The 25,118-nt window shown below is 44.0% G+C and overlaps 1 protein-coding gene across 2 annotated transcripts in view; it reads left to right on the top strand.

The window, feature by feature from the left end:
- Window positions 1–25,118, top strand: part of Prkca (protein kinase C alpha) — a 369,460-nt gene that overhangs the window by 79,007 nt on the left and 265,335 nt on the right. The gene's annotated exons all lie outside the window — the stretch shown is intronic.

The following is a 25,118-nucleotide window of genomic DNA, read 5'->3' as shown; positions in this document are numbered from 1 at the left end:
TTTTAAATTTGGGTAAAAGACATGCAACAGACTTTATTATCTTAGCTTTTTTTTTTTTTTTTTTTTGAGATGGAGTCTCACTATGTAGCTCTGGCCTGGAACTTGTTCTGTAGATCAGGGTAGCTTCAAACTTAAGAGATTCACATGCCTCTGTATTGCAGTTAAATAAGGATCAGGATAAACAAATAGGCTGAATAGATGTTTATTCAGGGAGAAATAACTTACAACCTAGACAGATGAACACCAGCAAGTTCCACCAGATGCTCTCCTGTCGGAGTCTCGCCAGCAAGAGAAGAGAGCATTCCTGGCTCTTCCTCAGACCTCCTTCCACAGGTCACTTCCGCCCATGGCTCCACCCCCAATGGGCATGGTCAGTGCCACAGAAGGAGACAAAGTAAATATCTCACTACACCTCTGTCTCCCAGGTACTGTGATCAAAGATGTGTGTCACCAATCCCAGTTCATCTTAGCCATTTAAAAACTGTATTTAATTTTTTTGAAATTCAAATATAATTGCGTTGTTTTCTCCTTTTCCTTTTCTCATCCCAACCCTTCCTATGCATCCTCCCTAGCTTTCTATCAAAATCATGGCCTCCATTTCTTTAATTGTTAATGTACACACACAGAAACACAGGCACACAGAGAGACACACAAGCAGACAGACATACAGACAGATACACACACACACACACACACACACACACACACCTGTAAATATATAAATGCAGCCTGCTCAGTATGATTTCAGGGCTGACCTCTTGGAATTGAATAAGCAATTGTAGAGAAGATGATGTTCATGTAACAGACACCTAAAACTTTCTAATCTTACAAAACTGAGACTCATTAAACTACTTCTCATCCCCCTGCCCCCAGCCCTTGGCCACCACCTACTTGCTTTCTATCATTTGATTTCTTCAAGTCCCTGCAAGTAGGACCACACTGCAGGTGTCTTTTTGTGACTGACTCATTTCGTTTCTCCTAGTGTCCCCCGGCTTCCTCTATGTTGCGGCGGCACAGTTTCCTTTTTCAGACTGCCCAATATTACTTTGTCTATTCTGCACTTTGCTTCTTAGTCCATGGGTTCTAACTTCAGTGTCTCCCACATCACTATGGTGAGTAGCTCTGCCACAGCATGGGTGTGTAAATATCTTGCTTCCATTTTTTTTTTTTTTGATAGACACCCCATAGTGAGATTGCTGGGTGGGAGTGGCTCTGTGTTTTAATGCTACAGAAGTCCCCACATTGCCTCCCACTGACACTGTCCCGTTTCACTTTCTAACCTACCGGGCACCAGAGTCCGGGTGTTTTACATCCTTACCAACATTTGCCGCTCTCTGTTTTGTTGCTCACTTTTGTTAACAGCTCTGTCATAATGGGGTCCTAAAGGCAGCTTTAAGTTTCTTACCACATCAAAGTTTCCCTCATAGTTAAAGCCTTGTGATTTGAGATTCTGTATATACTTTTGCTGTGGGAAAGCCCAAATGGAGGATGGTGACCACACATAGAGTCTAGTAACTTAAACAGTACCATGCAGTATGTTTTCATCATGGCCTGTGCTGAATCTAACCTGAGGACACACTGCACTCATTGTGGAATGGTTTCTCATTAAACCAAGGAATGCAACATACCCTCTGAGACATCGGCATTCCAGTTGAGTCCTCAAAAGAGACATTATTCCCAACCCTGAACTGGTAGAAGGGATAAAGCCACACCTGTAGGAGAGGGTTTATGCTCACACAGTCAGGCACAGTCCTGAAATGTATGGGGTGCTTCAGGGATGAAACAGTGGAAGTCTGAGACCCACAGTCCACTATAGCTGCCAGTAAGGTGTGGACACAATGACACTATTTATTTATGAATTTACCCCATGAACTCTAATTCAAATCCATGGCCAATCAACCTGAAAAGCAAATCAGTGGGAGTAGTGTTTTACTTAGAACCCATTAAAGCAATTTAAGCGCAGGTTTTTTTCCAGGTCTAAATACCCAGCTTTCCGCAGGAGGGCAACTGTAGCTGTGGGACTCTTTGTGAATGTTCCCGGTGAGATGGAGGGAGGAGGTACACAATACAGCCTTTCAGGGAACTCAGTGGCAGCCTCAAATCCATTTATGAACAATCAAACTCATGGAGCTTGGCAGCATAATGCTAGCTTTCAGTAATGCTGTTATTGCAAAGAAATCAGAGGTTTGGATATAACACGTGGAGCAATGGGCCAGTATAAATTTGAATATGTGAGTGTGACTTACTGGTGGATCCAGCATATATCCTCCTTACTTTCTTTCTGGCTCATGTTCCATTTCAATCATTCAAATAGGCAAAGAGACATATCTTCAGGGAAGAGTTCCTTGCCTATGAGACATGGTCTATTGCCCGATGCAGCACAGCTTTTCCTAAGCGCTGCGCACTTATGTAATCTGTGGAGAACTTGAGAAGTCAGCTGGCTGGTGTGTGTGCGCACGCTTGCATGCAGGTCCTCAAGCTTGCACAGTCAGTACTTAGCAGACAGAGCCATCTTCCCAGCCTTCTGGCTATTCGTTTATATGTGAGGAGGCAGGGTGGCAGGCAAGCACCAGACTTGTAATCCACCCTGATCATTTCCTTCAATGCCACAGTTCACGCCCCATTTTTAAAGCAGTGAATGGGATAAGAAAGACATTAGCAGTACCCGTGCAGGACCTTGCACTAGGGAGATGCCCAGGAAGTTTTGGTTGAGTGTCTTTACCAAAAGCCTACACAATTAATCTCTCATCCTCTCAATGCCAGCTCTCAAGTAATCCTGGCCAGGTAACTCATCCTATTTCTTGACTCCAGCAGGAAATAAAACAAACAAATAAGCAAACAAACTTCAAACAAAAACGCCAACCAGTTTCCTTTGATGACACAGTCTGTCCTCCAGTGTGCCAAGAGTGATTGTGTGATGCTCTTATCCCAAGTCCTCAGCAGTAGTCACAGCTGAGAGGTCTGAAACCTGCTTGCTGTGCATCCCTGCGTCTCCCCATCCAGGAGAAGGGAAAAGTAACCAGCATTCCAGGCAGATCCCTATTTGCCTTGCCAAGGCAGCACAGAGTGTGCACCCCACCCCTGCCCCAGGGATTGCAGATGGAAGTAGGTGTGGGGCTGAGCAGCCCTTGAGTATCACCCAGCTGGAGAACCCAGGGTCCCTAAGGCATAATACCGTTCTCTAAGCTGCATTGCTACTCACTTCTGGTTTTCCCAAAGTGGTGTGTAGACACTGTGATGCTGAGCCAGGACCCAAAGCCAGTGGTGTTTCCCTGCTTCCCTTGGGTTTGCCCACTGGCTCTGCGCTCCTAGCCATGATGCTCTCTGGATCAGGGCCAGCTCTTGCCTCATGTGGAAAACATCTACCTATATTTAGTGTCCCCACTGGGCCACCCAGCATCAGCTTTCTGTTACTTCATATTCATTAATAATTGGGAGAGGGAAAAACAACAACAGAACCCTCTCTGCAATTGCATTTGCGTCTGATTTCACAGAGCAGACATTTAAAGATTTCATTGGCCTTAAAGTCTAAATTTAGGAGTTCTTGGTAGGCAAAGCTCATTTCTCCAAGGGTTTGTAATCTAACAATTCAAGCCCTGTTCTTTTCCATGTAAAATTAATCCTTCCCAGTCGGTACTAACTGAATGGAGATGGTTGAAAATATTTGGCAGATGGGTCTCTGTGCTCTTCATTAGGGATGAAGAAGTCAAGCATTTTGATAGGAAAATGCACTTGGCCAGAATCTAGCAGGCTTCCTGTGGCTGTGTTCCTATTAGTAGGCTTTGGGGGCTTCCTGTAGCAGTTGTTATAGTCAGTGTGGAGGAACAATGTACTATATTATTCTCACCTCTTTAAAAAATAAAAAAAGATTGTGGCTTCCTTTCCTCCTCTCCAGCTGGCTGTCAGTTTGAATGCCTGCCCCAGTTTGCTCAGTCATAAGCTGAGTTCATGGGCTGAGTGACAAGTCCTGGCAGCTTTCCATGATAGCGATTGCCCACTGCCAAACACCCAAAAACCTGGCTACAGATGTCTAAGAAAATGGGATAGTAGAGATTCACTTCTGGGTTTCAGTATATGGATTTCTTGCTCACTCTGGTAGCTTTGACTTAAAAATGGGATTTCTTCATGGATTTAGTTTCTCTGTAAGGCAACTTGCTCATATATATATATATATATATATATATATATATATATATATATATATTGCTCTAGAGCATATATATATGCTCTAACATATATATATATATATATATATATATATATATGTATGTATGTATTACAAACACCTCTAAGAGGTGTTTGTAAAAATATACCCCCATGTGAGACAAGAACAACCTCCTATGAGCTAAAGGCTTGTCTGGGGTCAACAAAGGGTGTGGTTGAATGGTTGAATCCCAAATAAAGTAAGTTCCCAGGAGAGTAAAAAGATCACTTTTTGTGAACCTGGAAAACAGGTTCTCTCAGACCCCACGTTGCCAAGTTCGCAGAGTTCCAGAACAATCTGGCTGCCCAGTGTCCTGGGTTGGATGTCATAGCGGGTGTGTGAATATGTTGTGCTGAAGTTAACTAGTGGTTAGAACCTAAATTTAAAAATAATTCGGTCATTTGGGCTCCTTAATTAGGATGGTCACAGTGAGAAACCATTCCTATCAGTCCCTTACACTCTTTGGCTAGCCCATGCAAGTCTGCCAAAGGAGAGGACGGTGAAGTCAGGTTGGGGTTTGTTCCTGTGAGTAAGAGAGCCTGTCTATTTCTAACGGACTGCAAATTCTTGGCAATGTCTTTGTCTGTAGAGGACACTTCATTTCCAGGGAACCTCATTTCAAGGAAACGATCGTGTTGTGCAAGTCTTTGCCGTGTAACATCAAGCCAGTCCTTGTTGCTTTGACATCCAAGTTCTGCTGTTTTCGTGCCTTTACATGATGACAGAGTGCTGGAGAAATTAATGTCGGCATTTGCTCAGTGGACATCTCACTGGGAAATGAGTTAAATGCATGAATTGCACCCCCCCTTACTTGTCCTGTCAGGTACTGGCTTGGTTTATATGCCTATCCGTCCATTCTTTATTGGGACCTGAGTATACACATTCATCATGAACTGTGCTAGCATAAGATAGTACAAAAATAAAAAAAAATCTGTGTGTATGATATGGGGGTTGTGTGTAGGCCAGAGGTTGGTTTGGGGGTACTTTCCTTTGTCAGTCCTTTTTATTTTTGTTTTGGAAGCAAGGAAGCAGGGTTGCTCGTTGATCCTGGAGCTCTCCATTTGGGTGAGTCTAGTTGGCCAGCCAGCCCCTAATGCCATTCTGTCTCTACTTCCTGCCCCAGGCTGTGGTTATAGATGAACTTTGTCACCTATGGCTTTTATGTGGCTGCAAGGGATCCAACTTAGGGCTTGCTGCTTGCACATCAGATACTGTATGAACAGAACCCCTGTATGTCCATGTTAGGCATTTATATGATTCTGTTATCCTGAGGACTATTTTGCATTTCTTGGGGGAAAAAAAACCCAGATTTATTTTTCCTTATGATTAAACTAGCATATTAACATTTTATGGTGCATTAACAGAATTTTGCAACAACTTCCTTACTTGGCAAGGATTATAGCATTCATACTTGAACACTACAGACACCATTTAAAGCCTGTCTTTAATGTAAATATACATTTTTACATATGTTTCTTATAATAGGAGAACAATTTGAATTTATCCTTACTCTGACAGTTGAGGTTTATCTTTTGGAAATGCTTTGGATGGGGATTTGAACATTCATGTAATTTGTTATGAGACCCACCCATGCCTCCAAAAGGTTATGCTCAATTAAACATTATAAAAACTGGTCTTGACACTAATTCACAACACTAATTCACTCTTTGTGTCTCTTTTGGGGAGATGGATGGCATACAACTTGAGAAAGAGTCACTGGAAAATGTCCACTAATCAAAATAGACTGTTAAAAACAACCATAGGTCAGCAACAAATTGTTTGCAGATAAACTCAAATTATGCAAAGGGAAAAATATCTGATTATTCAGTGTATAAAAAGACCTTCTTAGCTGTGGGATTGTGTTGACTATTTCATCAATTGTTAGTTAATTATTACCTTTCTATTTTTCTATTTACATAATTCAAATCAGTGTAATTTTTGTACATTATTTTAGTCTAAAAGTTGTCAAATATTGTAATAGAAAGCTAGTTTATAAAAATGAGGGAACCTAGGTCTTTTTTTTTTTTTTTTTTTTTTTTTTTTTTTGCTTTTTGCTTTTGCTCCAGGCTGGCCTCAAACTTACTAGATAGCTAAAGATGATCCTGAGTTTTTATTTTCCTATCTTCACCTGCAAGTGTTAGCATTATAGGAGTGCCTAGCTTAAACATTAGGATATGCCTTTACTCTGTGTCATCTCAATCAAGGACTTAAAATCTACCTTGGCCATCAAAACTCTCAATGTGTTAGCCTGTGATGGTCAAAATAGGAAGGCCCAGAGCTATTACCCATTATCACCTAATTTTGCACTTTCTCATTTATGTAGTCTTAAAAAGGATGGCTCTCATCTTGTTAAACATGTTTTCAGTACAAGTATTCATTCCTTTTTTACCTTGACAAGCAATGTGAACAAAGAGACCAAGAAGGTCAAATATAAAGTTGTTCATTTTGCTGCTTGTTAGTTGGTTGGTGTGTGGGAAATAGTGTTTATCAGGTATCTTAAAGACCTTAATTTGGGGGTTTCTTTTACTGAATGCTGAGAAGTTTTCAGAGAATTGTTTTTAAAAAATCCTCATGAAAATCCATGGGATGCTCTAGAAGTAGGGTGAGGGAATGGATATGGCAGGGTGTGGTCTCTCTTCTCATCTTCCTAGAGGTTTTGAAAGTCTTGGGTCCTAGGGGTGCTGGGTGAATCTTGTACTGTTTATAATGTAGGGAGTGTCCCTCTTGTCTTGGGGCCCTGTTTATGGGGTCTGTTTTACTGATGGGTTATAACTGATGATAAAGATTATTTACTCTCTAGGGAAAGAATACTTAGGAGAACAACTAGCCCTTTTTAGCAGTGGCATAGCTGGTCTTTCTATATAACAGTCTATTAGTATATCTAACCATTCTCTCATGTATATTGGTAACATTATTGTAAAAAAAAAAAAAATCACTATTTGAGCATAGAACTGTATTCGGAAAGATGCATGCTACATACTCTACTTCAAATAGATTATGCTACAAGTTCTTAAAGATTGGGTTCAGTGAATATATCCTACAGATGAGTGTGATCAGTTAGTACACTTTGTTCCTGCATTCGTTTGTTCACCCAATGAATGTCACCTGGTGCCATCCAGGGAGCTGGGTGCCATGTTAGGTGGGAGTGAGCCCTGAGGACTGACTGGCATCTCTTTCTGGTCCTTCTCATGGAAGTATAAGGCAAATGCATTCATGGATTTCTGCCTTGGGTGCCTCTAATTTTCATATACTTACTTATTTTCTTGATGCTGAGTATTGAATTCAGCCTTGCACGTGCTAGATGGACAGTTGATCACCACGCCAAACCCCAGGCTTTCTTCTCTTTTATTTCATAGGGGAGTGATAAATGCTGTTTTATAAAAATCATTTCCACATCCCTTAACATTCTCTTTGAATGACGAATATTTGCATAGCATCTATGCAGTGAACAAAGGAAGCATGTCTGTAGTAGGGTTGAATAACTCATGAGTGGGTGTATGGTAGAATCTCAGGCATGATAGGTCTTCCTTATTTGTCGCTGAAAATTTCACTGAATAGTCAGTTATTCTAGCTTCAGTGGTAGGGTATGGGTCCTAAAATTACCAAGTAAACATTCTAATGTAAGAAAATCGTCCCCTAACTTTTAAAAAAAATGGTTCATTGTTATTCTTGGTCTCTGTGTACAGTTTTGTGAATTCTGTTCCGATTCACTGCCATTGTGAAGTAGCTGAACTCTTGAACTCCACAATGACTTCCTCAGATGTGGGCTAAGGGCTGAGAAGGTTGTGCTTGCTTTGGCTTAGAGTTGCTTCCACTTTTCACCAAGCCAAGCTTTGCATAGAGTTAGTATTTTCTATGTGTGGTTACTGTTTATTGTTTGAGAACTCTGGAATCCTAAAAAAGTAGAGCATTTTTGGACATTTTTTTTTAAAGATACATCAAAATGATTGACTTTAACCTATGCACTGGTGTTCTGTGAGACAGGGAAACCCATCTGAAGCTGGTTGAGTTTTCCTTACTTCCAAGACAATGTCACTGTAGGCGTGGTTCGTGGACCCCTGCAGGCTTCAGAACCTAGAGTTCTTTTACCTCCTTTCACAGTGTGAGCATTTGCCTTGCTGGAGGATGAGCACAGTTAGTGCCTTAGACCAGGCAAACCATAGCCGTGGGAACTGCCTGGGAAACCCTGCCGACTTTCTTAACAACCATCATTTTACTTTGGGTTTGCTTGGATCACAGTTGTGCAGGCTTTGGCTTTGTTTGTTTGTTTCGTTAAGATGAAGTTAGCTTCTCACTTCAAGGGAATGAGTGAGTCTTTGGTCTATGCCCAAAGTCTACAAACTGCTGCTCTGGTCACACAGGAGAAAACCTCATTGAGAGGAGGAAGGAAACCCATTACACTTGCCCATTCCCCACTCCCACCCCAGCCATCATGGACTCTGCTGTCTGATATCTTTACTTTGTGACATTTGCAAGCACTCCTCACTTGTTTTAAAAGCAAGGGTAATGATTTCTTGAAAGCATGCCACCTTTTTCCCATCCCTGACCTGGCAGGAATGAAGTTATTCTAAAGAGATGCCCAAGCTCCTCAGTTGCACTATCAGATTGCTGAAACACTGGATCTCTCCTAATTAAAGTACTCCCAGCAATCTCATGGTGAAAGAAGAGGAAGCCTAAGCCCAGGGCTGCAGAAGGAAAACTTTATTCCTGGAAAGAGACTTACAACTTAGACCACTTTGCAGAGGGTGGATGGAGCCTTGACCAAGACTGCTTGGAAATGCATAGCTCTGGCCTAGTTAAACCTCATGTCAGGAGTTGAAGATGAACTTCCAGAGAGGGCTGGATCTTTTTGTCCCTCCTCCCAGTGGGGTCATATTGAATGAATCCCTCTTTTTTTTCCCCTACTTCTCACTGTTATACTTTTATATATTTGTTATGTGTGTGTGTTCACACATACATGCATGTATATGTGTTTATGGCAGTCAAGGGGCAACTTGGGGGACTAGGTTCTGTCCTTCCACCATGTGGGACCTGGAGGTCAAATTCTGGTCCTCAAGCTTGGAGGTGCCACTACCTGCTAAACTATCATGCTGGCCTTGTATTTATTCTATTAATTTGGTTCTTTGATTGATTTGATTGGCAGCTGAACCTGACCTATGGGGCATAGGCTGCAGGAGATGGAAAAACAAAACAAGTCCTGTGTCCCCTTCTCACTCCTAAGTCAGCAAAATATATGGAGATTCCTCTCTACTAGCAACTAGTTATGAAAGGACACAAACTATTAGAGTCAGGTAGAACCAACTACCATTAAACAGACCACTCAACAGAGTAGCTAGCACAGAACTCAAGGTTATAATTAGAGGTAGGAAGTCATTTAAAGGCAGTGACAGGGTCCTAAATGAACATCCTGGCACAACCATGTGTTCAGAACCAGGAAGCTCTGAACCCTGTCTTGGGGTGGGAGGGGTTATGAGTCTTTGCTATGTAGACATGTTGCAGTATGCCATTGACCATCAGTGATCAACTGACCTCAGCCCCTCTTCACTCCAGGAGGACAGGGATTAGTACTGAAACTTCTTGCTCAAATAAAAGAGTTGGTTCTTTGGCAATCAGTCTCCATCCTGAGGTTTGGCACATAGCCAAACCCAAAGAATTGAGGAGCATCATACCAAGACCTGGGTCAAAGGCTAACTATTAGAGCAGAAGGTTCTCATAGTATCTTGAGCCTAAAAGGTACAGGAAATAGAGCACACACCAGTTATGTGTCCTCTCACAGGATCACAGCCTGCTGCACGTGTATGGAGAAAGGGTAGGGTTTTTGAAAATTTGAATTTCTTGAGTAACAAGACCAGCTTGGCAGCATTTCTGCCCCTGACCAGTTTCTGTTTCTGTTTGACTGTGCAAATCAAGAAGACGTTAAAGTCCATGGACAGCAGCTGCATAAGGAAGGGAATAGAAAAGGTCCCAGGGAAGGTGGGTTGTGGGGATGGGGATGCTGCCCGGTTTCCTGATGCAAGGATTCTTTTACTTGAAAAAATGTAAAGTTGATATGATGAAAAAATGGAAAGTCTATATGTAGAATAGGAAGAACATGATGGAAATGTATTTAAAGAGTCCCAGAGGGAAAAAAATAGACCGAAAAGAAGCACACTAGCATGGTAGCAGGTGCCCCTGGATTCAGGCATGGTGGTTGTGCTTTCCCTCACACTCTTTCACATCTTCCACACTTGCTAAAATGTAGCACTCATTTGTATGAAACTTTTAAGGAAGACAGCTTTGTACTTATATAGTAAAGTATGTATGGTTCAACTTCAAACTCATCAATATTGTGTATTTAATGGTGATTGAGGTGACAGGAACTGTTTGAGTATTATGATCATTGAGTTTAAATATTAGGATGATACAGAAAATAACAGGCTATCAAGTGACCTTCTAGATGTTTCCTCAAAGAGCAGTCTCTGTCAAGTGATGGGGGGAGAGGTACTGCAGAGCTGAAGAATGCCCTTTGTAATTGCCACAGTGATCTGAAAGGGATTAGGAACTCACCAAGAGGAGGCCGTTTACCCACACACTGCCACTGAGATGTGAATAATTAACTTTTGGCCCAGCTGTGGCCCTGAAAGTTGGAAGCCGTTCATTCAGAAACACTATAGCAGAGGCCAGCGGCTTCAAAACCACACTGCCAGCCCCTAAAAGAGTCTTACAGCATTTTCTCTGTCCTGAGCCTATAATTATGTCAAGGTGGATCATAGCCTGGGTTTTATAGGTGATAACTGTACCAGCTACATGATCTAGACCCATGGAGAATGGGTATCCAGAGTATTAACCAGATGAGAGAGGATACCAAGGAAAAAAGCTAGGCATAGGCCATGTAGAAAGATGAGCCTAAGAAAAACAGGATACACGTTGTCAGTGGGCTGGCAAAAGAAGGGAAGGAATGGAAGGTGAGGATGATGATGACGACGGGAAGTTGACCCAGCATAGGTGGCTGTTGGAGTGGGAAACAGTGATGTTTCGCTGTGGACTGATGGGTTGAGAGCTGGAGAGCTGTTTACATGAGCATCCGGTGTGGTCCACCTGCTTTCTTCAGAGACATCCCAAAGACTGATTGGAATTATAACCATGGTTGATGAGTGTTTATCGAGTTTCAGGCATTTTATGTGGAGTCTTCACCCAGCATGCCCAGCGGTCTTGGTGTCTTGGGTGGACACTGCTGGTGTCTTCAGTTGACAGTGTAGAAGCCAGTGCTGAAAAGCTGAACCTTGCTGCAAAGGAGATGTCCGGTGTGACTCCAGCAGCAAACCCTCAAGTCTACATGACCGCTCATTTCTCCACTTCCTGGAGGGACGTTGTCCAGAGTGCACTGCTACTCTGAGTGCCAGGAATTTCCTTGTGAGATTGGTGTGTGAGATTCCCATCCATCCTGATGTTGCAAATCAGCAGAATTCCATCCAGGAACTAAGTCCTCTCCCTTTTCTTTACAAAGACAACAAAAAGGTTAAAAGTCCTGAAGTCCATTCCAAGGTTTGCTGGAATTGACTGTACCATTTGGCTTAACTATAGAGATGGAGATGTAGTTAACTCCCTGTTCTCACAGTGAGGGAAATCTTTGATGTCTGAAGAGCCAGCATAGCAGAGAGATGTTTCTTTTTCCCCATTGTCTCGTCCGGCCATTCCAGTTGTGTGTTGCCTGTGTGCCTATCCATTCTTTGGCTGTGAGGAAATCCTCCGGCGTGCCCTCTGGAGATGTGTAGTCTCTTTCTGTAATTGTTCTGGGCTCAGGTTTCCCATCTAGCAAGCACTCAGCCAACATGCTGGCCATGTTGCTTTGGCTTTCCTTCACTGCACGATATGGAAGGGAAGGAGAGGCCCACTGTGGGATATTTGTACACTGTGTGAAGATATGTTGCTGTGATTGGTGTAATAAAGAGCTGAATGGTCAATAGCTAAGCAGGGAGGATAGGCAGAGTTTCCAGGGAGAGAGAGGAATAGATGGAGAATCTAGGCATGCAGAGATGCCAAGGAGACAAGGAAGAAGCTGGACATACAGAATGAAAGAAAGGGGGGAAAACCTACATGGTAAAACGTAGCTTAATATGAGCAGGTTAATTTAAGTTATAAGAGCTAGTGGGACAAGTCTTAGCTAAGACTGAGCTTTCATAATTAATAATAAGTCTCTGAGCTGGTGGTCCAAAGAAAGATGACTACAGTTCACCCTCTCCAAGTCACCAGCTACCTCCTGGTATTTATCACTCACACATCACACACACAGACCCACAGACCCCCTCACCCCCCCACCCCACCCTCCACACACAATCCCTTATTAGTGTCCAATGTAAATATTGTTGTCTTGGTCCCCACCCCAAAAGATCTATATAGAAGCCCAGAACACTTACTATGTGGTTTAAAGGACCTCCTTCTTTTAGCTATTTAACTCCATCTTCATGATTCACTTCCAGAAATTCAAAACATCTTAACCTTAAAAATTGCTCACGTCTTCTGCTCCCTCAATTAGCTACATTATAATGTGGTCCTCTTTGAAGAGTGCAGATGGTTCAGCACATGCTTCAGAGAACTGCCTGTGAACTTGGAAGTTTTACCATCTCCTGAAACTATGTTCTCTTCTGTGGAAGGGAAAAGGAGAGGGGCAAAAGGACATGCCTTATGGGAAGAGCATGGCTTGTAGATTTCCAATTGCTAGGGAGCTCTGAAAATTCTGACAGTGAACTTCCCAGTTGCAAAGGAACCTAGTTTAGTAAAGCCCTGGAGACTGAGGCAGGGTTCTCCCGGGAGCAATGTCCTGTTTAGTTTATTCCTGGTACCTCTTTTTTGTTTCTAACACTTGCTGAGCTCAGTGAAGGAATGAAGAGAGATAGCCCCTCTCTCCCAGAGACTGTAAGACACTCATTTTCCTAAGCTTTGTGGGGAGGGGTGGGTGATGAGTGAGAAATAATTAGCCCTAAAGAAAACAGTTGAAGGGTTTCTTAGAGACAATCTCACTGAGTGGCCACAGCTGGTGTAGCTTCACTGCTTAGAATAGGCTGGCCTTGAGCTCCCAGAGATCTTCCTGCTTCTGCCCCTCAGTGCCAGGATTAGAAGTGTGCACTACCACACTTGGTAGGATTTTTCTTTCTTTTAATTTTTGAGACAAGCTCTAATATAGCAGAGGCTGGCCCTGAATTTGCTGGGATGACAGGCGTGTGCCATAGTGCCCATGTCCAGTCTGTTTAAATGGATCTTTTGATCAAAGCTTTATCGTTTAAAGACCCATTTGAGACCAAGAAGATAACGATGTCTTTTGACCTGAAGTTTGAGAAACCAGAAGTGTCTTTGTGCTCTGTGCTTTATCTCTTCTGGGGTTTCCAAATCTCCTTTAGTGGGGGAAGCTGAGTAGAGAAAGATAGGCTGTAATTTTTACTGGCGCTGGTAGCACATTACTTTGATTGCTAACACTCATAATGGAAATCTTAGACTCAGGTGGTGACTGGTGACACTCAGGGGTTAGCATTATTGAACACTACCGCTTCTCCATCCCCAATGCCATTCAAAGCCTTCCCCTGTTTTCACTCATGAGACAAAGAGAAACGAAAGTGAAAGTTCTGGTTGAGGAACAGAGAGGGGGACTTGGAGAAGAGACTGGTACTTGGGGTGAGGGGGACTTGTCTGAGAAGCCCCAGGCTCTTCTGGCTACACAAAGGAGTGAAGTTTCCCTCTCTCTTGAAGGAAGGGGCTGTCCCTTCCCTTCTGATGTTTTCCATTTGCCTCTGTTGTCTAGATGTCACAGCTCAGGCACATGAGAACTAGCGAGAGAGAGCTCAGCAAGTAAAGTGCTTGCCTGAGGGCAAATGTGAGGCCCTGAATGTGATTTCTGGTGCCCAAGTCAAATTGTCAAGCATGGTGCCCTGGACTTGTGGTGTCACAGCAGGGGAGGGTGGAGTCAAGAGGAGCTCTAGGGCTCAAAGGCTAGCAGCATAGTACAATGGGTAAGTTTCAGGCTGATGAGGGACCACACACACACACAGATAAATGCAGACACACATACACACACATACACATATATACACACACATTCACATGTATGTAATATATACACACACATATACACACATACACACATCACACATATACATATATACATACATACACATACATTCACATGTATATAATACACACACACACACACACACACACACACCCTAACATTCATTAGAAGCAAAACACTTGACCATGGTGATCATGTTTTCTTCCTTTCTCTCCCTCTACTCTCTTTCTTCTTTTCTCTCTTTCTTTCAGCTATGTTGGATGGCTTTCAGCATTACAGGCATTCATGAAATGCCTTTTTATATGTCACTACTTTTGTCACTGGGTTTGTTTTCTTGGGCTATTGTAACACAGAACAGACCAGAGAAAAGACCAAAGTCTTCAGGAATAACATTTGTTTTCCCACAGTTCTAGAGACCAGAAGTCTGAGATTAAGGCTGTCAGCAAATTGATTTCTTCCTGGTTTATAGACAGATGACCAAAGTCTTTCGTATGTATGTACTCTGGCCATGTTTGTCCTAATCTCTTTCTATCAGATTAGGGCCCAGGGTAGTGACCTCATTTGACCTAATTACCTCTTGAAGGCCCTATCTCCAATTAAGGTCACCTTCTTAAGTACAAGAGGTTAGGTATCAACACAAGAATGTCAGCTCAAGTTAAATGCCCACTGGACCTTTTCATCATAACACTATAGTTCTAGATCCCCAGGATTATATTTGTGCTTCAAGAGCTCAAAACATCTCAGTTTATAATTATTCGATGTGTCAAAAATTAGAACGAGGCAGGCATTTTGTTCTGTTGAGCTCAGGAAATAGAGTCAATAAGCTCAGCACATACTTGTGTAATGCTATTAGCTGGATGGGTGTCATAGACATATGAAAGTTCAAGGGATGACAGAAGGACCTGTTTCGAAATGTTCTAAATGATGAGAGAAGAGAGATGATCTGGCTGTAAGGATAGAAGCAATAATCCCAAGTGGAGAATCTCACACTGAAGTCAGCCTACTAAACAGACTTTCCCCATCCAGCCCTCTGTTCCAGCGTCTTGGAACAGAGTAGGGTATACGAGATTTCACATTAAGTCATTTTAGGTGGACTTTGACAATGTATTTATATCTTTTAGTATACTGTTTTGTGTGTATGTATGTGCTGTGTGTATGGGGGCTCAGTATGTGTGTGTGTGTGTGTGTGTGCGCGTGCGAGTGCATGCACACACTCATGCCAGAGGAAGATGTTGGGTTTTATTTCTTTATCACATTTCACTTTATTCACTTGAGGCTTGCTATTTTGCTATTTTGGCTAATCTGGCTAGCCAGCAAATCCCTGGAGTTGACACATGTTTCTGCTTCTGTTTCCCCAGTCCTGGGGTTACAGGCACACATTGCAGTGCCTAACTTTTACATGGATGCTGGGGATTTGAACTCCCATCCTCCTGCTAGCATAGCAAGGGCTTATCACCCATCGAGCCACCTCTCTAAACCAGACACTGTAGTTTTAAAATGGTGGTTGGATTATTTGCAGCCATGTTAAACTCCCTTGTTTAGTAGACACAGTGGGCCAGTGCTACCCTTCACTCACATATAGCATAGCTGTAGAGGAGGTCTGTTAGAAGCCTACACCCTGTAAGCCAAAGTGCTGGAATGTTGCTCAGGGTACCAAGGTGATGCTGCATCACAGGAGAGCATGAAGCCTTTTCCGTCTCTGGACTTGTCAAGGAGCCACTTGGTTTTTGGCTCGGATTCCTTCGTGCTACAATCCCTTTTGTGTCCCCTTGTAAATAGCCATGCCTAACATTGCCATGATCCCATATTTGGGAACATTGGCTTATTGGTAATTTCCAGATTGGAAATTTTTATAATTCAGAGAGATGGGATTCAATCTTCATAAACCAGAGATTTGCCAACATAATGAATAATGTGAATCGAACTGACCAAGAAAGACTTGGGTTTCTTTTTGATAGCTTTGGGAGCATCATTTACATACAGTAATTGTTCATGTGACTCAGAAGAGAGTCTCCTAAGAACTCACCTGCTGGTCCTGGTCGGTGTAAAGACTTTAAAGGAGACCATAATGGAATCTTTTTTAATGCATCCCTGGGTTTCTTACCAGGAATCTGCAGTTATAATTGTGGCTTATCAGAGTGTTTCATCTCCAGTTGAGAAACACACTAATATTATGCAGGGATAAAAAATTTTAAAGCACACTTACCACTCTAGAATCTTCCAGGGATGGCTCTAATTACACAGGGAGCACTTGCCTCTCGCTGAATGTGTTTTAAGATTTCAATCGTTCAAGTGCCGCTGATGTCAGCTTTTGAAACAGCAGCATGCTGCTCCACCAGGGATCCTCCTCTGGCCCCGTGGACTTTAGCTGATAGAATCAAGTGCTTGTGCTTGAGCTTTTTAACAGAATAAAAAACCCTGTTTATTACAGTAGTTCTCTTTGGCACTTGGTAGCATTAGGATAATGCAGCATTAGCAGAAGTGGAGATTCACCCTAAACTACCAGAGGGTGAAACCGCTCTTCCCTGCGGTGGCATGCCTTTCTGAGGACTCTTTGATTGTTCGTTTTTTTGCTTTTGAGTGTCTTTCTGCTTGCTATTCTCCCAACCTCCCCCCCTTTCCTCTTCTTCTCCTTCCCCCCTTGTTGAAGATAGAGTTTCTTCACATAGCCCCAGCTGGCCTCAAGCTCATCATGATATTAAGGTAGGGAGGTAACACAGCTGAAGTTAGGTTTCCACGGCTTCCTGGGCCAGTGGCTTCCAGGTTCTTTGTCCCAAGCCGAAGAAGAGTAAGAGATGGGGACAAGGAGTGAATACAAAGTAGATTCATTAAGAAAAAGTAAGAAAAGTGAGTAAGAAGGAGTGTCTTAAGAGTGGTCTGGCCTAATGACTTTCAGTGGGCCTTTTTGAGAATTGGATGGATACTGAATAATCTTTATGGGTCACTTTTTGAGCGTATCAAAAAAAGCTTACCCAGCGGGGGGCCCACACACCTTTTGTACCCTGCTAGGCCCAAATGAAGAGGTGACCATGCCATGCATTGCTCCTCCAATCCCGCCCTATGGTCTTTTGCATACTCTCTATCAGCTTATTGGACACACTTTCTAGAGCTCTTACTGCGTCACTTCCTTTCTGTATTCTCAAACTACCACACTAGCTTCCAATTTATGACAAGCTCCTGCTACTTCCTGAGAGAGGTTAGCTCCGTTTCATTGACAGCTTCAGTCTCCCGAGTGCCGGGATGGCACGTGTGCATCACCACATTCAGCTAGGAGTATCTTGCCAGAGAGATGAAACAGCAGATATCCTGGCTGCCAGGCGTGGTGCTTGCTTAGTGTCTTTCCCATAGAAACTCCTTTCTAGAAATTTACATATTTCAAGAAGCGGCAGTAGGAGAAGACTCCAAAATCTAGCAGATTGATTTCTGTCAATCACTTGAGTTTACCTTATTGCTGTTATGTCTAGCCTCCAGAATGCTGTGGGATGTGTCTGCGCTGCCTCTATGTGGAGGAGTCTAGTAAAATGCATTGTATGTTTAAACAGTCTAAAAATGCCACTCACAGAATAGCACAGTACGTCTGGTTCGTGCGTGACTGTGGCCAGGAGTTTTAGAGTCTCCAGAAACTGAGTCGGGTCCATTTGAGAGCTTCCTTCCTCCTTCCACTGTTGGTAGCCGGGTCCATCTCAATCCTCCACTACCGCTCCATGGGTATCGGCTGGCCTTTGGCTGAGTGACTTGTGTGTTCTCCCTCCTGCTCATTCGGCCAGGCCCTCACACTGTGCTGGGAAGAGAATTGCTGCTTATTGTGTGGGGGACATTTATCAACTCCCTGTCAGCCTGTAGTTTGAGGTCTTTTGTTTTCTCTGTCAGCTTTGTGGGTGATGTTTCTCCAGCAGTTCTGAAAAAGAGCACAGTTGAAGGTGTATTCATAATACTTTCTAGGAACAGAAAAAAAAAAAAGTAGTCAGTCTTGTCTCTATGCTCCATTTTCCTGATTTGGAAGCAAAGCAGTATTTTGTGGAAAGCCGTTAGGAGCCACTTAGAAAAGAATGCATTGTGTCGTCCTCTAAACCCAGTGATTCAACTGTTCATATTGTTTGTTTGTGATAGGAGATCTAAATAATCTTAATTGGTTGAGACAATTCCTTGTGGTACTTGGGGTTGAAACTGCCCCCCCCCAGCTGCCCCAGAGCCTTGTTGAGTTTCTACCATTGAGCTCCACTCTAGTCTCAAAAAGGTTTTTGTGGTGGTGGGATTGGGGAGGGTGATGTAGTTCAGGAAGAGAAAGAAAATGACGGTAGGCCAGCATGATGTCATCATGCATACTTCTCCTTTCTGATTCTGGCTTTGTGGATGAGATGGTGAATCCTAGTGTGGCCAAGGCATTGCACAGTAGTACATGGCTGAGCTGGCTACGAGTGTAACCCATTTCTCCTGAACCCATTGTACAATGGCTTCTTCCATGTCTACAGTATTGAGAGAGGCAAGAACGATGAAAAAGAAGAGAAAAAAAGGGAGGAAGTTTCAGGTAAGAAAAGAGGCAAAATGTTGGAGGTATTGAAGAAAGTTGGGCTTGAACCTCTATGTTCAGGGAGTAGTGGGCAGACAAGCTGGAGGACAGGCTGGAGTTGGGCTGGGGAAGAAAGGCAGGCAGAAGGTGATAGGCAATCCGTGGCTATTGAGAGAGGAAGAATGGTTATCTCAAGGGACAAGCCTGTGATAGTTTATCAAATCCCAAGGGGTCAGCCTAAACACATGTGCATTGTGTACCAGAAGCAATAATAATTGAAGAGCTCATGAATTCAAGAGTAAGTTGGGGAGACAGAAGGAGGTGGGAGGGGGGAAGGGGTAGAAATCATGTTATCTAAAAAATAAAACAAAGTAAATTTCTTTAATGCATGGCAAAGAGGGATTGCAGGTCATGTCACTAGGCCAGATGTTTTCTTTCAAGGGACCAACCTCTGACTCTTTGTGAGTTAATCCCTGTCTGATTCAGGACAGTCAGGAATCAGGGGTGAACACATAATTGCTGTTGTGAAGAAGACTCATACATACTTACTGCCCAGCTCTTCAGAGGAGCCATCTGCTGACCTCTGGTTTCCTATTTATTTACAGACAAAGCTTTCACATGCTGGCCTTGTTTTGTACATAATAGCTGGAGTTTGCTGTGTAGACAGTGGGCAGCCATGCAATCAGGACTGACTGACAGTAGGCACTTGGGATTCATGTGCATATCTCAGAAGTTAGGAAAGAAAGAATTCCTAAGAGTGTTTGTCATACTGACTTAGATTTACCCCAGATTGGGCACAGATGACAGGTGAAAGAAGGGATTCCACCCAAGTTTAGCATGGTGAGCCAGTGAGTTTGCTTACAGCATTACTTACACTATGACTGACTTGGGTACTACACTCAGTCTCTGGAGTTCCATGCCCAGTTTGCAGGCAGCTCCACTGAAGTCTCTGCTCCATCAGCAACTCTTTACTGCTTTAGTAACTTTGGAGAAGGACTTGTGAGCTTTGTAATTTTCTTATAAGTTTCTTGAGCAGAAGCTTGTCTCCCAGCTTTCATCTAGGGTAATTTTTCAGTCTGGAGGAAATAGCTACAATGCCATGTATACATGATTGCCTTTTAAAATGGTGTTGAAGACCAGGAGCCAAATGGCAGGTGACTGAACAGAGGGACTGGACACAAAGAAAAGGCCAGCTAGCAGATCAGTTTATAGTCATAGGTTAGAAGAAAGGCTCAGACATTACAGCTGTAAATGTAAGATGCATTGTAATGGCCCTAGATATAAAAGTTAACATTCAATTATCCTTTATCCTTGTTCCAGATAAGGACAAAGTTAAATAAAGTTGCTTGCCATTGTAATTTTGTTTTATTGCCTCTGTAGTCCTATGCCTGACCCCTGTTGCTATGGGGCTGAGACCCTCCCTTTATGCCTGTTTGACTGTTAACACCTTATTTTTATGATCTTTCTTATCATATATAACCCCACCTCCTAGGCAAGGCCAATTCATGTTACTGGCTCTGGCAGGGCCCACTACTGTGGTTGCTCCTGTACTGAGCCCATGGGTCTTGTCCAGCTCAAGAACAGGGCTGGGTTGGGAGGATAGGTGTATATGATGAGAGCAGGAATCCATAGACCACTGTATCCTGTGATCTTAACAAAGGCATTGAGCTGTCTTCAGAATGCTAATGAACCGGCAAGATGAGATGTCAAAGGAAGACAGCATGAGCCAAGGATGATTTATCTCCTCACTTTATGGAGGAAAGGTGGTTGACATCACATCAGAATTCAGGGGGGAAATTCATAAGACATTTCAAAGAGATTGAGGCGTATTCCAGAAAAGTAAGTTGAAAGTTTGGGAAGGGAAGGCAATTGTTAGCAACAGGTTAGAGAATCAAGGAAGAAATCACCTTTAATTTAAATTTTTATCATAGACTCACCTGAAGATGTTAAACGTTTTCTCTCACATACTGAATTGGTAACTGAGACTTGGAGATAAAGCTTCATATGAGTTGTGATTATGTGTTCAATATTCCTGGATCCAAACTCCCTGAGTAGGGACAAGGTCTGATGATGTTCAGCTAGCCTTTGGCATGCTTTCTGTTATACAATAAATAGATAGTCCATAAAAATATGTTGCATTAGTATGTCTCACTACATATTTTTGAGGACAGATACTGTCAACTGTCTAGCTCAGTGGAGTGAATGCTCCCTCCAAAATGAAAGTCAGGTTTGATATTGTTTGGTTTAATAAAGCTATGCGGATGCATATATGGGATTTTTGTCATTATGAGCTTTTAGTATGCTAACATAAAATGGATTTCTAGGCAAGGACTCCAGTGTATGTCCTGCAGCTGAGGGAAGTGGGGGTTTTCCACTTAACATACATGTAGGGGTTACATGTATGTTCTGTGGACGGTCAGCACTGGTAGGAGATTTAGAGGCCCTTGTGTCCTTCCGTTGTCTAAATGGAGACACTGAGCTTAATGTCCTTAGTCAAGGGCCACCTACCCTGTGTGTCCCTGGAGGAACCACCTGTCTGGTGGTAACCACCAGTTACTGGTAACCACAAGTTACCACCTGTCTGGCTCCTTTTATGTTCTCTGGGGGCGTGTAACTAGCTTCCTGATCTCACCCCTCCCTGAGCCTCCCTGAACAACTTAGGCAAATGTATGGCAGCACCCATCTTCCTAAGAGTCTGCATTGGATGGCGGGAGTACAGCTGATAGAGTGAGCTGTGGCAGAGATGTCAAGGCCCTTATTTTTCTGATTGATTTTAGGTGTTTTCCTCATGTTGGGGGCTTGTCTGGCATGTGCAAAGTTCTAGGTTCAACCCTCCATGCCCCCTCAAAAAACTCATCCATTTTTTTTTTCTAGGTATGTAGCTATTCTCTTATAATGCAGACAGTGAGGCTGGGCAGGAAAGTTAATAGTTCAAGGCCATTGCTAGGTTACTAACTAGAGACTCGCCTAGCAATACCACCAGCCAGGGGAACTCTGGCTCTACCAATCTTGGGCTGTGAGTGTTAAGTGTCTTTTGGCCTGAGTGGTAGACTACTGCTTTCTCCAGGGTCTATCAAGCACTTTTGGCCTGAGTGGTAGACTGCTGCTTTCTCCAGGGTCTATCAAGCACTTTTGAGGTATACATTCTTTCTGTGTAGAGTGGTATCTGAGAGGTGGTTCTGAATGGGTAATCCCTTCCACATCTGTATACCCCATGATGTGTTCCTCCTGCCTCTGATGGCAGCTAGGAGTCCTCACCCCCTTTGACCACAAAGGGGTGTTCTTTCTGGAGAATCCCCGGAGAACATCCACACAGAGAGAGGAATAGCCACCTCTGCTCCGTTTTCTACATTCTAGGCCCTTGAGCTTCTTGGCTTTGTGGGTGATGCCAGACAGGACCTAGTGTGGTACCAGCATAGTACCACCAGCCCTTGCAGCTGTACCTCATCTCTAAAAACTTGCCCAAGTGGTCCTGTCATGCCTCAGGCTCCAGTTGGTGGCATTGGAATACCCTGCATCTTCAGGTGTGGTTAGAAGCAGCGCATGAGCTCATGGTAGCCCAGTGAAAACATCTGGCATGTCATACCACGTTCACCAAGCAGGTATCCTCTCTCTGAGTCTAGGGAAGAGGGCTTCTGCATGTCCACGGAGATCATCCTGTGCCCCATAAGCATTTTCTGGGTCACCAGTAGAGCATAACATTTGCTTGTGGTGTGGATAGTATACAAGGATTGAGGTCAATTTTCACTTCACCGCCATGCCTTTACCTTTCCTTGCAGATGCTGATGGCAGCCTTCAGGTTGCCAAATGGTAGCACAAGGGATGGCTGAGGGCTGGAACACAGAGTTGTAGGTGGCCATTTTCTCTCAGTGCAATGTCCAAGCCCATAGCAGCCAACCTTGATGACTGCTGATGGCTTCAGTCCTGCAAAGAGAAAAAGGCCTGTCCTGCTGATGGGCAGGAGGCCAGCTGAGTAACTCACAGGACCCTGAGGCCTGGCTAAGGCCTCAGGTTTGCAGTAAACTCACAGCCACCCATAGTTGTACACACTGAAAATGTATTCCTGTTGTGTGTTACTAATGAGCAGTTCTGAGAACTCGCTGGTCTGTCTTACGGGTGTCTGCTAATTTACTGTCCTTCTGATGGGAGAGGAGAAGAACAATGCATTTGAAGTCACCCCTGTTCCTTGTGCTATTGGCTTTATTGTTCTCAATACTTCTAGATATTTCAAACACGGACTTTTAATATGCGTTACGGAGATGCAATGTTCATATTTATTAGGGCCACTTAATAGCAATGGAAATGAGTCCAGTGCAGCTGTGGTACACAATAGTCACAGAAATGGACTCATTCCTTCCCTTTTTATGTCTTTTATTTGCTATTTCAGACCCCTTCATACTCCTCTATGAGTATGAGCAGAGTTCGTTGTTGTTGTTGCTGAGGAAAGTTACCCCGACATTTTCCCTGGTCTGCAAGGGAACAGTTTGCATTCTGTTGCTTATTCAGCCCCTGGCCTACACTGGTGGGAATAAAGCTCATTGCATGAGAAGAGCTGAGAAGTTTAGGCCCAGCTCTCAAGAGGTCCGCAGAGGATCCATGTCCTGGGGGAGCTGTGTGTCTCTGTCCTAAGCACCAGCATCTCCATCCCGGCTTTCCTGGTACACGTGTCTCCCTCCTTCATCACATCGCCCTTATAGTCCTTCCAGAGCTGAGCGAGGAGCAGCTAGTGGCCTTGAGTCCTGAGCTGGATGAGTTTGTGGCTCAGCTTTTGGAGGCCGCCCATGTTTCCCCTCCTTGCTTCATCCGTAGGCCATATTGTTTTCAGGTTTTGATGTTCAGCAAGTATCGAAAGCAATTAAGCACATTGGAACTATGTCTGAAACAAGGCCAAATTTGCACCAGTGTACCTGACCTGTCCTATGGAAACCAGAAGTAGCCCCCCACCCGACCCCCTTTCTCATTTGGTCTTTTGTTTGGACTCAGCATTTCCCGGGTACTGACGGGGGGGGGGGGTTACCATCTTCACACCCTTAGACAGAACTGTGCCCCGAAAGGCTTGCAAGAACACTTCCATGATTCATGTTCAAGAATGAGGCCACTGCTTAGCATTTACAACAACACGTTGAATTGATTACCGCGTGTGAGACAGTGAGTGCAGTGTGGTTAGTAACTTCTCTCAGCAGAGCTGAGAGCTGATCTCATGTCTGACGGGGGGTGGGGGGGTGGGGGAGGGGGGAGGGGGGGAAGATCAGTTAGGGGCTGCTCTGGCCTTGGGAGTGGGAGTGAGTGGTATTGGGGAGGTCACTGGGTCAACTTATTGCCAGCTGCTCTCCTGACCAGGTCAGTGGGTGACATAGACATGCAGAAGCCTGCGTGCTTGTTCTGGCTGTCACTCATTAGACTGGCGGTTTCTCATTGCCCTGCCCGTGGACCAGTTGTGAGCTCCCTCCCCCACCCCATCACACTACACTGCCACCCCGCCCTTTGGTGTTTTCTCAGGCAAAGCTTCAGGCGAGCCCTTGGGGAGAGTCTTCTTGGCAGTTGTCCATTCTCCTTCTTGCTAATATCTCACCTATGGGGGTCTGGATTTTGTTTGTAGTAACATTGCATGGTTCCGGAAGCCAAGTGGTGAATGGTTAGGAAAGCCAAGTGGCTTTTCTTGGTTCCTGCACTTGGTTGGCTGAGAACCTCATCCTTGTAGTGCTTTAGACCTTTCGGCATCTTGACTCGAAGGACTGGTCCTCACTCGTGTGGACCTCCCGGGTGCACAGCATGGAAACTCCACGCAGTGGTTGCCGGCAAAACAGGTTGAGTAAGGCAAAACAGGTTGTGTTCTGAGTTTAGAATGCCATTGTTTCTTCTCAAAGGGAAAGCCCTCTACCTCCACTTTCACAGTCAGCTTCTTGGGGACCTTCATGTAGATGAGAGCTGCTTGAAGAGTCAGGCAGGTGTGAGGTGAAGCTGTGGAAGGTGAAGTGTTCTGGGCAAGGTTCTAATGTGTGTGTGCAGAGGGGTGTGTGCGAACGTGCGCATGCGCATTTGCATTCATCCTCTCTCCGTTCCCTCCCCGTTTTCTTCCATCAAGGAGAAGTCTGAAGATTAATGTCCCAGTAACTGGGTCTTCTCCCGAGGCCATACTACAGCAGTATGTATTCCCAGTAGAGTGAGTGCTGGGGAATACCCCAGAGTGCCCGCTGGGCCCTGGAAGCTTCTATAATGAGATTACTTTCCCTGAAGTTCCTATATACACAGTCCAAGGAGCCCTTTTCTCTACTGAGGAGTTGCCAGCCCCTCCTTTATCTGAACTGCTGAGGGAGAGGGGGCTGCTTGTTGACTTGTTTTGGAAGGAGCCCAGAGAGCTC

This window comes from Phodopus roborovskii, unplaced genomic scaffold (assembly GCF_943737965.1).
Source record: "Phodopus roborovskii unplaced genomic scaffold, PHOROB, whole genome shotgun sequence".
Lineage (NCBI taxonomy): Eukaryota > Metazoa > Chordata > Mammalia > Rodentia > Cricetidae > Phodopus > Phodopus roborovskii.
This window is presented reverse-complemented; position numbering and strand designations above follow the sequence as displayed.